We start from the raw sequence: 14744 nt of genomic DNA on the forward strand, positions 1-14744 counted from the left end.
TCATGGGGAATTTTTTAAAAGGCAGGGGAGGAATTTTAAACAGAAAAGCTTAACATGTTTCATAAATAAGTCATTTACGGCTAAACCCATGGCCATGTGTCTATACTGTCTTAGAATTTTCACATAGATAAGTTGCCTTCCTTCAACTTGTGCCACTTCTTCTAGTGAAACGGAAACCTGAAGGCATGGAAAATAGTAGGTGTTGTTTACTCCATAGCAACAGTCCAGATTACGAATTGAAAGAAAGCAATGAGTAGAAGAAAAACATTAAAAGTTCAAAAGCCACGTGCTTTTATACTTAGTCAGATTTCAATGCTTGAAGGGCTTATTATTTATTGAAGTTACCTTTTAACAGTTGTTTTTCTAAAGAGTCTTTACGGCATTTCTGTCTATATTTTTAGTTGTGAAGAGGTAATTAATCCCAAATTGATGACAATGTATTTTATTACACAGTTTCAAATTCCCGATGCTACTTTGCTGTCACTTTGCAACAGTGGAAGAGTGACAAAGACAGAACAAAAAAGACAGCTTTATGAATGACTGTTTTCCACAGGAAATGAAAGATTCACCTCTTCCACGTTGCTCCACGTCAGTAAGTTATGTCAGCTGGCTAAGTCATCATCCTTTTAGTCTCTCTCTGTCTCTGAATGTTACTTCCCTTAATGGATCTGCAAATGGCACTGACATTTTTAATCTGTTTGGCTCAGCGTTCCCCAGAGATTATACGAGAGAAAGAAAACCTGTTCCCAGGCATAGACCATGCCTCCATAAAGCATGACTACTGAGCCAAAAAAAGCATCATAAAGGTGCTTATTAACAGGGATACATACAAAAAGGATGAGCTGAAGAGAACAGATAAGCAATTAGTCCAGGCTTGGAACACTTTTAATCCATGACATGATCCTACCTTAGTGAAAGATGATGAAGTGCAGATCTGAACCCCATGTCCTTTTCATCTTGTAAGAGCATCGTAGCTGAGCATCTCACGGGCCCTTTTCTCTTGGCCCTGTTAGTACCCTTCTGAAGCTGTCAGCACCTACCGCCATGGAGATGAGAAACCCCACAGGAGAATCTCTCTCTTCTTTGCCTTTCCGGATACATTCACCACAGACAAAGGCCACTGAGTTCTCAGCCTCGCTCTAGTGAATCGACACTTTCTTTAACTGGTTCCCATGCCTACGCATAGTAGATAGTCTTGCCAATGGTGGCGGACAGAAAACAAGAATCAAGAATAGCCTTCTTCCATGCCCATTTACATCTTTGTTTTCTGATCAAACTTCTGGAAGCTTATATAATAATAAAAATCTTTTCATATCATAAAAGTGGCCACACATTACCCCTAAATTTCTTACTGTCCTGGAAGGCTGGATTTTCTCTTACTGACACCTCCAGGTCCTGTACAACCTGTTCCAAGTGTGTTCTTCTTAAGTGTAGGTGCTCTGTGATTGTGACGGCACAGATTTTTGCATGCAAATGTACACTTTGTCTGACTGTGTAACCCTATACCTATGGCAAACAGCATCTTGCCCCACATCATTTCATCTGGGTTTCAAGGAAGCATGTGCCCCCAGAAAGACTATCAACAAGCTCAGTAGTGACTCCAAGGACAAAGTGTAGATGTTCTTTCAACATGCTGGTCTTGTTTTGCAGTTTGTTTGTTTGCTTCCTCTAAATTTCAGAGGAGGAGGAGGTTTCCTGTTAAGAAGCATTACTGGCCAGGCGCAGTGGCTCATGCCTGTAATCCCAGCACTTTGGGAGGCTGAGGCGGGAGGATGGTTTCCGCTCAGGAGTTTAAGACCAACCTGGGCAATATAGTGAAACCTCATCTCTACTAAAAATAAAAAATAAATTAGCCGGGCATAGTAGCATGTGCTTGTAGTCTCAGCTATCTGGGAGGCTGAGGTAGGAGGATTGCTCGAACCCAGGAGATCGAGGCTGCAAGTTTGCTAGGATGACGCCACTGAACTCCAGCCTTGGTGACAGAGTGAGATCCTGTCTCAATAAATAAATAAATAAATAAAATAAAATAAAATAAAATAAAAATGAACCATTACTCAAAAAATGGCACAGTAAATACTTGTGCTATTTACTCAGATGATGGAACTGGTAGAAAAGGAGTTTTGGAGTGAGGGAATCAATAATTGGTGTTTTATTGTGGAAAATTTGAAATGCTTTCTGACAACAAAATGAACATGTCAAGGAGACAATATATTAGTCTGGAGTTCAGGGGAGAATTTCAAAATGGAAATATAAGATTGGAAGTTATCAATGTACATAGAGTATTTGCAACCATGAACATGGATGGAACAATACAAGAGTCAGAATAGTTAGAAAGAAGGAGGATTCCAGTGACTAAGGCCTGGGACAGCCTAATTTAAGATTGAGAAAATGAGGAGGCTCTAACTAAGAAGACTGAGAAAAAGAATTGCTTGAAGTAGGAGGAAAAATTGTGACACATGATATGAAGTAAAGAAAGTATTACAAGCAAAAGGCAGTGTGGTCAGGCATGGTGCCTCACCCCTGTAATCCCAGCACTTTGGGAGACTGAGGCAGGAGGATTGCTTGAGCCCAGGAGTTCGCGACCAGCCTGGGCAACATAGTGAGATGCTGTCTTGACAAAAAATATATATATTTTAAGTATATATATTTATATGTGTATATATATAAATATATATCTATAAATATATAATATATAAATATATATAATATATATAAATATATAATATATAAATATATAATATGTATAAATATATAATATGTATAAATATATAATATATAATATATATAAATATATATAATATATATATAAGCTGGATGGTGGTGCACACATGTAGTCCCAGCTACTTGGGTAACTGAGGCGGGAGGATCATTTGAACCCAGGAGGTCAAGGCTGCAGTGAGCCCTGATCATGTCACTGCCCTCCAGCCAGAGCAGCAGAGCGAGACCCTGTCTCAAAAGAAACCAAAACCAACCAACCAAACAAAAAAGCAGAAAAGGAAAAAGAAAAAGGCAGTGATCATCGGTGTTAGATACTAACAATAAGTCAAGATAAAGACAAAAATTGACCATTGGATTTCGCAGTGTGATGTCACTAGTGACCTTGATGGAAAATGTCACAACAGAGTTTTGGAGATAAATGCCTGATTTGACTAGGGACAAGTAAAAACAGGGTGACAGGAAGTGTTGGAAGCATGTAGGAAGCCTACAGAGAGTTCCACTGTCAAATGGAGTAGGAAAATGTGGTGATGGATGGGAAGGGATGTGGAGGTCCAATTGGGGTTAATTTTTCAGGGAAATGGTTATTTGTTTCGTTTTAATTTTTCACATAAGATTTTGCCAACCGATTAATTTTTTTAATTAAGTAAATGTCCTGCAATTACTCTTGTGTGTCATTGCTATTAAAAATAGCTACTTTTACAGGTAGCAGTGGCTCACGCCTGTAATCCGAGCACTTTGGGAGGCTGAGGTGGGCAGATCATGAGGTCAGGACTTCGAGACCAGCCCAGCCAATATGGTGAAACCCCATCTCTACTAAAAATACAAAAATTAGGCAGGTGTGGTGGTGCACGCCTATAGTCCCAGCTACTCGGGAGGCTGAGGCAGAAGAATTGCTTGAACCCAGGAGGCAGAGGTTGCAGTGAGCCGAGATTGTGCCACTACACTCCAGCCTGGGCAACAGAGAGAGACTCCATCTCAAAACAAACAAACAAACAAACAAAAACCCAAAAAATAAAAAACAAAACAAAAGTACTTTTGGTGAACATGAAGAAGACGTCCTGATTGGTTTCGTAGCTTCATTGTAAAATCATGGGGAGAGAATGGAATACTATTTTGAATCAGCCACTGGGTCCTTTGTGCATGTGATGTTACTAACCACTGGTTTCAACTAATCAGGTGAAAATGAATAATTCAATCAACTCTTTTCCATCTTTTTCTCTCTTTTTTTTCGCACATCATGTAAAATACTTCACTTAATTTATTCTTAAATAAAACATTGCTTTTATAATCAGATAAAACAGCATAAACTATAGAAAATATAAATTCTGTGATAATGTTTCTTTAATGTTTACTTTTCAGTAAACATTAAAATGTCCTAAAATCCACAGTTTAATTGTAATCTAATTCTAAACTACTTATTCACTAAGAACATTGCTTGATGAACAGTGAATGCTTAATACTTAATTCTTTAAAAAAATGGATGAGTGGCTGATTAACATGGCACTAAGGAAATCTGCAAGTATTGGTAGCGGGAACCTGTAGTCCCAGCTACTCAGGAAACTGAGGCTGGAGAATTCTTTGAACCTGGGGGGCAGAGGTTGCAGTGAGCTGAGATGGTGCCACCGCACTCCAGCCTGGATGACAGAGCGAGACTCTGTCTCAAAAAAAAAAAAAAAAAAAAAAAAAAAGAAATCTGCAATTACAATCATTTATCTCAAAAATGATAATTAGCATTAAAACTATGATATAGGTCTGAGTCTTTTACAAATCAAAAGCAAAAATGAAACACCAGATGGTTAAATTGAGTCCACTTAACCTAGCAGATTGATATATTAATGATAGCTAGAGATAGATAGATAGAGTTTTTATATACATACAGTTTTTATATAGCTTTTTTAGTACTATTGAGAAAGTACCTAAATTGTTCTCAACGGAATCATTTTAAATGCACAGAATATTCTAGACCTGGATTTCTCAACCTCAATATTTAGGGCCAGAAAATTTCTTGTTGTGGGGAGATGACCTGTGGTTATGGCATTTAGTTTAACAGCATCCCTAAACTCTTCCCACTAGATGCCAGTATGACCCCAAACCCTAGTAGTGACATCCAAAAATGTGACCAGACATTGCCAGATGTCCCTTGGTAAGCAAAATCACCCCAGGTTGAAAATCATTCTCTAGACTCAATGAACCAAGTAGACAAGTTTTATTCTTAGTTAGTAGAATGTATAATAGACTATGGATTCACAAAATATATAAATAGCATTTCTTTCATAAAATACAGTAAAGGTGAATTATTTAAGGAGGGGGTAAATGTGTAAAATGTGAACAAAAGGAAGCAATGTTTGTACCACCGAATTTGTGCTGTGGCAAAGCTTGTGAAAATATAAACGTATAAGTAGAAAGCTGCACTTCAGGAAAAATGGGTAGGGATAAAGCACATTTTCATGGAGGAAGGAGTGCAAATATTGGTTTTTCAGTGAATCGTGTTAAAATTGGTTTAATTTCTTATCTTTAAAGTGAGAGGTAACACAGTGGTTAAGAACTGAGATAAAGTGTCAGTCTGTCAATTAGAATCCCAGGTCTCACTACTTTAACACTCTGTGCCTCAATCCCCTACTCTGTAAAAGGAAGATAATAAAAATATCTTAGCTCTTAGCAGAAGTAAATGAATTCATATTTGTAAAGCACTTAAAACGGTACCAGGCAAAAATAAATGTCATCTAAGTGTTTGTTAAGTCTGATTGGATGAATATAAAGAGAGATGTACATAGTTCGGTGAGTGAGAGTAATGTTTTCCGGGTGGTAAAAAAAAAAAAAAAAAAAAAACAAAAAAAAAAACAGAAAATAAAAAGTACCAGAGGAATTTACATGACTGAAGAAATGGGCAGAGAAGCATCAGGTAAGATGAAAGATCTGCAAATGAAAGGCATTGATCTTGGAGAAAAACTGTACCACGATTCTTCTGACAGTCAGTATAATAAACTAATTCAGTAATTTGAAATAGTGAAAACAGTTGTCTGACTTATATGTAATACCACATAGGCACTAGGAAATGAACACAATTTTTAATTTTTACGGATTTTTCTTATCCAGCTGAAATTTTTAAGTTGTTCTGTACAGCCTCAGCCCCTGCTGAAATCCTGCCTTCAGATAGACCCAAACAAACTTCACAGGTGCCATTTTTGCCGGCCTGAGGGCTTCCTGTTATTCTAACTGCCTGGTTACCATAGGATATAGAGGAAGTGTCTGAAGTTCTTACTGCTAAACGGACTTTCCTCCTGTAGATCTCTCACACGACTTACGATTCTAAAGTTATTTGAATCCCTCTGATGTAGTTTCCTTTCTTTGACCAAACTGCGCTGCAGTAGAATTGATGATCCTAATAGATTTCAAAATCTGAAATCATAAATAAATCAGTGATGGGTTGGCTAACATGTAGTCCTTCCTCTCAAATTAGTGATCATCATGTAATTTTAAAACTTAACAGTGAGGCTTAATAAGGATTTTGGTTTAGGTCACTTTTTTTGTGTGACTTTGAGTGAATTATCTTTTCTTCTCCTTGTATCTCTCCCAAACACACATAGCACCAGGCAAAGACCCTCTGAGGATTGCCAAAATGACTGAGTGAAGTAATGACATCAGAAGATTCAACCCACAGTATGAATCATGAGAAGGGCATTAACACCCAAGTATTTATTGCCCCAGTTCCTCCACAACACCCCTCAAGATGGCTGTCTGTCTCTACTTGAATGTTTTCATGGACTAAGACCTCATTCACTCTCAAAAGCATTCTATTCCTAGTTTATGATGACTCGACATTACCCATGAGGAAGTCCTTCCTTAAACGCAGATAAAAATGTGTCTCCTTAGAGCTTTCACAAGATCTTCCTGTCCTCATGCTGTCCCCTGAAGCTCTGCAAAGCAAGTCTTGTACTATTCCAGGAGCCTGTTCCTCACATAAACAAACATTTTGTAGTTGCTTCTTTACCTTCTAACCCAGTCTTCATTTCTTGCAGTGAAAAATCTCTAATTCTGTTATTTTCCTTAATATCTGTAGTGATTATTGAATCTGTCACTTTTGACAGAGAAAAGGGTAGGGGCAAATGTGAAAATCATGGATCAGAAGTACATCTGGCATCAATCAATACTGCTGTGATATATGGTCAACTTATTCATAAGAAGTGGAGTGCTGGTGCATTTTAACTGCCTCTCTGGAGGAAATCAAAGGACTGATTCGTAGAGTTTCCCATTTCTGTGGTGTAAATACTCCACGCATGGCTGCTGTCAAGTCACTGATAATGAGGCTTCAGAATGTGGATTTGATAAGAGGTGTAAACAGTTAGCTCTTGTGAGCTAGTAGGAGCTGGCTCAGGCACTTAGAATTTGCTCAACACCTGGTTAATCTTTGAATGTCTTTAAAAAATGTTATATATTTTAATCCATAATTATTGAGGTGCTGTTTGACCAGCCCCATATCAGGCCAGATTCTGTTCAAAATTCTACTTCAAAGCTTCCATTCCACTCAAAATTCAACTTCAAAGCTACTATGAGTGGAGGAAATACATAAAGTCATAGAAAAAGCCTCTAGTTTCTAATATTTGAGTCAGAAAAAGATTAATCTTTGATGACAGTGCTAGAAATGAAATTGGGCAAAGTTCACATATCAGTGTACATTATTATTAAATATGTACATTTATATGTATACACACACATATAAATGCAATTATCATATATCACTAGGCCATAAAGGTTTTTTTTTTTTAAAATCAAAGGGAAAAGAAAGATTTAAACTGCTGTCTTGTTAAGAGGCATACTGCAAAAATGATTTGTCTTAACATTTTAAATAATTTTCCTAAACTCAGTAAGCATTTAAGTCCTTATGATAAATTAAGAAAATTTTATGAATATTCAAGTTAGAACTGTACTCATAAATAAAATTATTTTTATGTTTAGCCTTTTCCACTCTTGATTGACTCCTAAATTCTTCAAAGCATGAATATGTTTGCTTTTGTTCTCCAGTGAATCCATTCTGCAGTAGTTACTTGTTGAGTCACATTTCCCCAAGGGTACAATTTACACCCTTATTCTATTCATACTGAACCAAACTCGTTGAGACAAACTGTGTTAGCACTGAATGAGAGTTAGCAGGAAATTTTTTTTAAATTATTACTTGGTTGGGTCATGGGATCTAAAATGGGAAGAAGCATGAGATAGAGCTGGAGTGGTCAGCAGCATCTGGCAAATCATGTTAAAGTATTTGGATTATTCTAGGAAAGCATTAAAGAGCTTTGATCAGGAGACTAACACAATCTGATTAGCATCAAGATAAAACATTGAAGATTTGTATTTAAGATTCTGGCTGCAGTGGTGAGAACAGATTGGCCAGATAAGTGATGGGGAGGTCATGATGGAGGATATTTCACGACCTAGGGAACAGATTCAAGAGGGACTTGGGAGTCACAATCAACAATAATTAGAAATCCATAATGGAGAAAAGTGAAGAAAATGGAGGTGAAGGAGCAGAGTAGAAGGATGGGAAAAAGTCAAGGTTCTTTCCAAGGAAAGAATGGACACAGATGCAATCAGGTCTATGGATGGTAGGCAAGAAGTTTGTGATTTTATTTTCCCTGTTAAATAGGGGTAGTGGGTAAAGGAGACAGGAGTAGATATTTGAAGACAATGGAAAATATTTGAAATAGTCACTGTAGAAAAGTTGAAAACTATGCTATATGGGGCTGCGATGAGGGCCTGTTCTTAGTCACATTTCCTCGAGAATCTAATAGAATATGTATGTTTTTAAAAAGCATTCCTGGTGCTCCTGATAGAGCTCCTATTTCTCCATCCTCCTGCTCCTGACCTGCTCCTCTGATTTCTACTGAAACCCACCAAACAATATAAACACTTTTTAATTTAAAAATTTTAATAAGGTAACTCATTCCATTCTTGGTTCCTAGTTAGACCCCTAGATGGCCTTTCTATCAAAAACAGTGACATTCTCACAAAATGCTTGCTCCAAAAATGTTTGCTAGAGACTTCCCAGGACAAATCCTGACATCAGCGGGGAGACAGGAGCGCATGGGTCGTGCCATTGACGTGTCCTTTGTGTGGATCCCCGTAATGTAGTCAACGAACAAACCTCCCAGTGAGGTCATGTCTCGTTTGGGGTTGAATGGCTAATTCTGTATCTGTGATCACATTAACAAAAATGCACATAAAATGCCCAGGAATTTTTCCTTTGTGTGATTCTGAAATTAAACTTACACAATGTCATGTCTGCAAAATGAGCATTTCACCATGGAGATTTCTTTGACTGTAATAGGGTTCAAAAGAGAATAGAGAAAATTTAATATGTTAGGACATGTTACCTCTTCAGTTGGCTGTGTCATGTACCTTTCTGCGCTTCTGAAGTATCACATTTTAAATGTAGGTTGGTCTACATTCTAAAAAATAAAGTTTATATCCAAAAACCCTGACCAAGTTACTAGCTGTAACTTGCTCTACTGGTAGAAACTGTTGAGAACACTGAGGCAAAAAGTCTAATATCCATTCATGCTCGTTCTGAGATGCTTGATTCCCAATAAAGGAGAAGGTTGCTATCACCTAATTATGAAGACAGTGCCTTCATTATTCACCCCACTTAAGGTACATATTGTCACATCAATAGTACAAAAGATTGTTAATTTAGAAATATAAGCACCTATTATGATGTAATAATAATAATAATCATAGTTAATATTTATTGAATAAGCATTACATACTGGAACTTTGGTAATTGTCTTACAGAAATTATGCTTTAATCCTTAAACAACCTTAGAAGGTAGGTACTAATGTCACCATAACAATTTTTAAATAAACGAATTAAAACTTAAATAAGTTCATAATACTTTTCCAAGCTTACAAGATGAATAAAAGGTATTGGCAGAATTTCAATGGAAACAATCTAATATCAGAGACCACACATTTCTCAGTGAATAAGGGCAAAAGGGACCTAAGAAAATAGAGCCAATTTGAACTATCCACAGCTAAATGTCATATGACCTCTAAGTAGTTCCACAAAGAAAACCACCACCTCAATCAGACTGTATGAGGACACTCACAAACAGTGAGGCTTTTGCTGAAATGAACTGGAAAGAGGATTAGGTAATGTAAAATGCCAAATTATCACAGATTTGAGCTAGATCAAAGGGATCTTGACCTAAGTTTGAACCAGCTTCAACACCTTTTTTGGTACCACATTTGATATCCAGTGGCCCTAAATGATTTCCTAAATCTGTACAGGGCTAATCTTGCCATTTAAAAGATTCTGTATAGAGATCCTAATAAAGATTGTGGAAATCAACAACGACCATCTGGACCAAAACAAGCAGAGGTTATTTATCCGGAGCTTGCAAGGAAGTCGGGTACTATCACTTTCGTTGGCCAGAGACTCACAGGCAAGCAGAGGAGTGGACAATCTTTATAGTAGAAAAAAAGGGAAAAGCTTCAAGTTTGCCCTGATCAAAAGTTGTTGGCCTGGGGAAGCTGGAGGTAGGCTATGTGGAAGCCGGACATCCTCTATGAATGGTTTGGGGAGCACATTTCCTTTCTCTGGTTGGTTCTAGGTTAGAAGTGAAGGCAAACATAAGGAAAGCTGGGAGTCATTGACCAAGTTCTGACCATTTTAGGCCAATGGCTACAAAGATTATGATTGGGCTTCCTGGGCTGGTTCCTGCAGAGACTATGGTCAGAGTTGTTTTGTCTTATATGGTCTGGCCAGTATGTATTTGTATATTCAGCCTCTCAAGATACAAAAACATAGTATGGTGGTAAATGCTATGTGGGACAGCAGCTTTGCACAAATACCTTTCTTAAGCCTGTAGCTCACACCAATACTTACAAATTGAGCGATTTGTGAATTAAACAAACAAAAGTAAATTACTCAGAGGCTCACATAAGTTGAATCAATAAAATATTAATTGCTCTTTTTTTAGGTAAGCTTGGTTTTCTTAGAAGTCTGTTAGCAACATATTAAAGGTTGGTTGATTTAATTATAATTGAATCTGTCTGATCTTAATAAAACCCACTGTGACAAATGCTCAGTGATGACTGGTGATGGTTTTCTGTGGACAAATTATACGGCCTTGCAATACAGGATTTGGAGAGCAAGAGTTCCTGCCATTTCTGAAGACTGGTTAACTCTAGCCAGTAAGATGCGTTGTGTTCTTAGAAACATGGTTTGCCCACAGTGTATTTACTTTCAAGTGTAATTCTATGTAGTGCCCTAAATTGTTTTAAACCTGCGGGGGATAATGGTATAATAAATTTCAGCCCTATCCAATCTACCACCTCGAATTTGTTTAATCACAAAAAAAATTAAGAAACTATATTTTATCATTCCCCCCACCTTTCACCTCATTAATAAATAAGTGTAATGGATGGTTATGATAATTTAAATACCTCACCTGCCCATCCTTTCATTCTAGATGATATCTGTAGATAAAATACATACTTTTACTAATTGTTAGCAGTTCAAGTTTTTTCAACTTTTACAATTTCTCAAATTTCTAATTGCAACACTAACTACTGTTTTCATCATGTAGATGTTTTCTCTTATAGAAAGATTCAATTGATATTCCCACCTTTCCAACTTCCCTTACCCTCCAAAGCTTGAAACTATTGCTATTCCTGCCATGAAAATAAAGACCTAAAGACAGTCTTGGCCAAAATAGTTGAGACAGTTATTCCATGGAGACAATTCTTGAAGGTTACTTTTATTTTCACTTTGAGTTTTTCCAAAGCCTTAAGTAAATGCAAATGTCACAATTGTTATTTCTCTTTAGGCTATGAATTCTGGAAAATATAAAGGAAGCTTCAGAACACAGGGCTGTCTGAGGCGCAAGAGACATTATGGAAGAAAACCTGAGTCAGGAGACGTTGCGTCAATACCAAGTCCCAATTTAAACCAAGTTTATAGGATAAATATTTTTTACAATGCTTCATGTCTTTCACCTTTCCCTAATCCATGGTAAATTCTTCCCCTTATTTGCTCTTTTTATTTGTTTTTTTCCTTACTCCTTGTGAAACACGTTCTATTTTGTTTGTTATCTGTACTAAGATCGCCTGCTTGCTGACACCTAACCATATTCCAATAGTTATGGCAAATTACAGAACAATCGGTCATGCCTCTTGAAAAGAATGGAAGATTTAAATAATAAGTAGAAAAATAAGTGCTTCCATGTGGCATTATTTTAACTCCCCATAATGGCCATAAAAAACTAAAAGCACAGTAAAAGAAAGAATTATTAGTAAGAAAATGAAAACAAAGTCATCCTTCCTTTCACTAGGTTTCTCTACTCTTTTCTAAGGAAAGCATGGAATCTCCTAGAGTCTCTCATTTTCTGGTCATCACTATCTATCATGGGTTAGATTGTGTCCCACAAAAAGAAATTTTGAAGTTCTAACTCCTAGTACCTGCAAATGAGACCTGATTTGGAAATAGGGTCTTTGCAGATGTAATCAAGTTAGGATAAAGTCATTAGACTGGGTCCCAATCCAATATGACTGGTGTCCTTACGGGAGATCTGGACACAGACACACACACAGAGAAGTTCATGTGAAGATGAAGGCAGACTTTGGAATTGCACTGCTACAGGGAAGGAATGCCTGGCGCTAGCGGAAGCTAAAAGTGGAAAGGGGACATTCTCCCTTAGAGGCTTCAGAGGGAGCCAGGCCCTCCCAACACTACACCTTGGCTCAGACTTCTAGCCTCTTGAACTGTGAGAAAATACATTTCTGTTGTTTTATGCCACCCAGTTTACAATACTTTGTTGTAGCAGCCTTAGACAAATAATACTGTAGAGAATCCACACTTGCATCCAAAAGGTTATTTCACCTCTTTTAGATTTTCTTCCACTTCTTCCTTTCTGAGGAATCTTTTACTAACGTTCGACCTTTGCAAATTGATGGATGTGTCGGTTAATTTTATGTGTCAGCTTGGCTGGTAAAGGGTTGGCCAGATAGCTGGTAAAACATTACTTCTGGGTGTGTCTTGAGGATGTCTGGCATTTGAGATTAGCTTTGAGTCAGCAGACTGAGTAAAAGAAGAATGCCCTCGCTAATGTGAGGAGCATCATGCAATCTGTTGAGGGTCTGGATGGAACAAAATGGTGGAGAAAGGACAAACTTTTTTCTTTTTCTGGAGATGGGGCATCCATCTTCTGCCCTCAGCCATCAGAGCTTCAGGTTTTTGGACCTTTGGACTTCACATAAAATTTATACCACTGGCTCCCATAATTCTCAGACCTTCTTAATCAGACTGAATTTCAGCACGGTTTTTCTAGTTCTCCAGTTACAGATGGCATATTATGGGACTTCTTAGCCTACATAATTGAATAAGTCAATTTCCATTTTGAATCTCCTCTTATCTATCTATCTATCCATCCATCGATCCATTGATCTATCCATCTATCTATCTATCATCTGTCTATCATCTATCTATCTATTGGTTTTGTTTCTCTAGAGAACCTTGACTAATACAATGGACTAGTACATATTTCAATTATTTCAAACTGTAAAACCAACTGCCTCTTACATAACTCATGCTCTGAGTTTGTTTTTCAGAAATGTCATTCTTAGGTTGTAAAATATCCCATGGTCAGGAAGTGATAAAAATCTTAAAATGTTGTTCTTTGACTTCACATGGTATCTACAGATCACTGCATGCATATTTTCTTGGAGGAAGGTAAACTTGCATATATGGTTTATTCCATAATTGTAAATATACAGGCTAAAAGTAGAAAACACTTACATAAAAGATGTGATTTGAGTCATTTTGATCCTATATGGAAACTAAGACTCATAAAACAATAAAAACAAAATGAAAAGCAAAATTAGGAACTTGGTATGGTTTATCCCAATGTGCTTTTAGGTAGATGTTTTAGGATTCTGTTATTTATAATGCAAAACAAATTTTAGACTTTTGGTGTTGTGTAGCATTCATTTTTCTGTCTTATGAATGAGGCTTAGCTTATACAATGCAAATAACCACAACCCCCTTCCAACCCAATAAATTACAGCTCTCACCCAAGCTGTCACAGGACATGGAATGTTAACATTCACTTACATAGATTGATGAACTCCACACTCCTCAATTAAATGTAAATATTGCCCTGGAAATAAGGGAGAGGTGACGCTTGATAAAGTAGATCAGGATGATTTAAGGGTATGTGCTCAATTCAAGCAAAACAGCCCCTGAGTGTCTAATGAAGCCTTACCTAGGTAATAGCAAGAAACTAAAGGCTTATCTGGGACAATAGCAGAAAACTATATTCTGCAACCAGTAGAATAGATGCAATAGAAACATCAGAGGAGGGATATGTGTGTGTGTGTGTGTACTAGGACAAAGTGGGGTGCTGAGTGGAGGGAGCACTCTAAACAAATACTGCATGTTTACTTGTTTGCAGCAAATCCTATCAAGGAGAAAATCCCATTATTTATCATTCCTAAGCCTAAATGTTGATGCTTTGACCCTTGTAAATGCGTACTATTCCATAGGCCTCTCCTGCACTGTGTTGGAGGAGGGTAGCTGGTTGCTTAAAATTTATGATGTATAAGACATGATTCTAGTCCACAGGAAGTTAGTAAGCTATTTAGAAGGCAAGATATAACAAACAGGAAATTATCTTATCACTTAAATTGTGTTTTGACTTCAATTTTATTTTAGTTAATGGTCAAATGAGTGGGAAATGGTCACAGATGATGGTCAAATGAGTAGGAGAGGAAGTAGACAGCATGAATGAGTTCTGAGAAGGACCTACTCATGATTGGTGTAATTCTTCTGGAAAGGTGTCATGTAAAGGGTAAACTGGGCTATCACTTTGAAAGACACGTTTAGATGGACAAAAGTCAAGTAGGGGAGAACTTATATTCTCCAGATGGGAGAAAGAAACAAGGCATTTTTGTAAAGTGGGAAGGCTGGAATCATATTAGAGAAGTGGAGACAGAGAAGGCCAAAATATCAACCTGGGTCAAAACTGGGAAAACAT

General features: G+C 37.3%; 1 protein-coding gene across 10 annotated transcripts in view; it reads right to left on the reverse strand.

Annotated features, from left to right (window-relative positions):
- Window positions 1-14744, reverse strand: part of KCNJ16 (potassium inwardly rectifying channel subfamily J member 16) — a 541663-nt gene that overhangs the window by 31187 nt on the left and 495732 nt on the right. The window contains exon 1 of one of the 10 annotated variants that reach the window (XM_050765628.1): window positions 8983-9001. The exons of 8 other annotated variants lie outside the window; for them this stretch is intronic. The gene's annotated coding sequence lies outside the window, so the exon portion shown is untranslated. Of the gene's footprint in view, window positions 1-907; window positions 1192-8982; window positions 9002-14744 lie in introns of those variants that run through there. One more of the 10 variants, XM_050765624.1, reaches the window with a different exon arrangement.

Source organism: Macaca thibetana, chromosome 16 (genome assembly GCF_024542745.1).
Source record: "Macaca thibetana thibetana isolate TM-01 chromosome 16, ASM2454274v1, whole genome shotgun sequence".
Taxonomy (NCBI): domain Eukaryota; kingdom Metazoa; phylum Chordata; class Mammalia; order Primates; family Cercopithecidae; genus Macaca; species Macaca thibetana.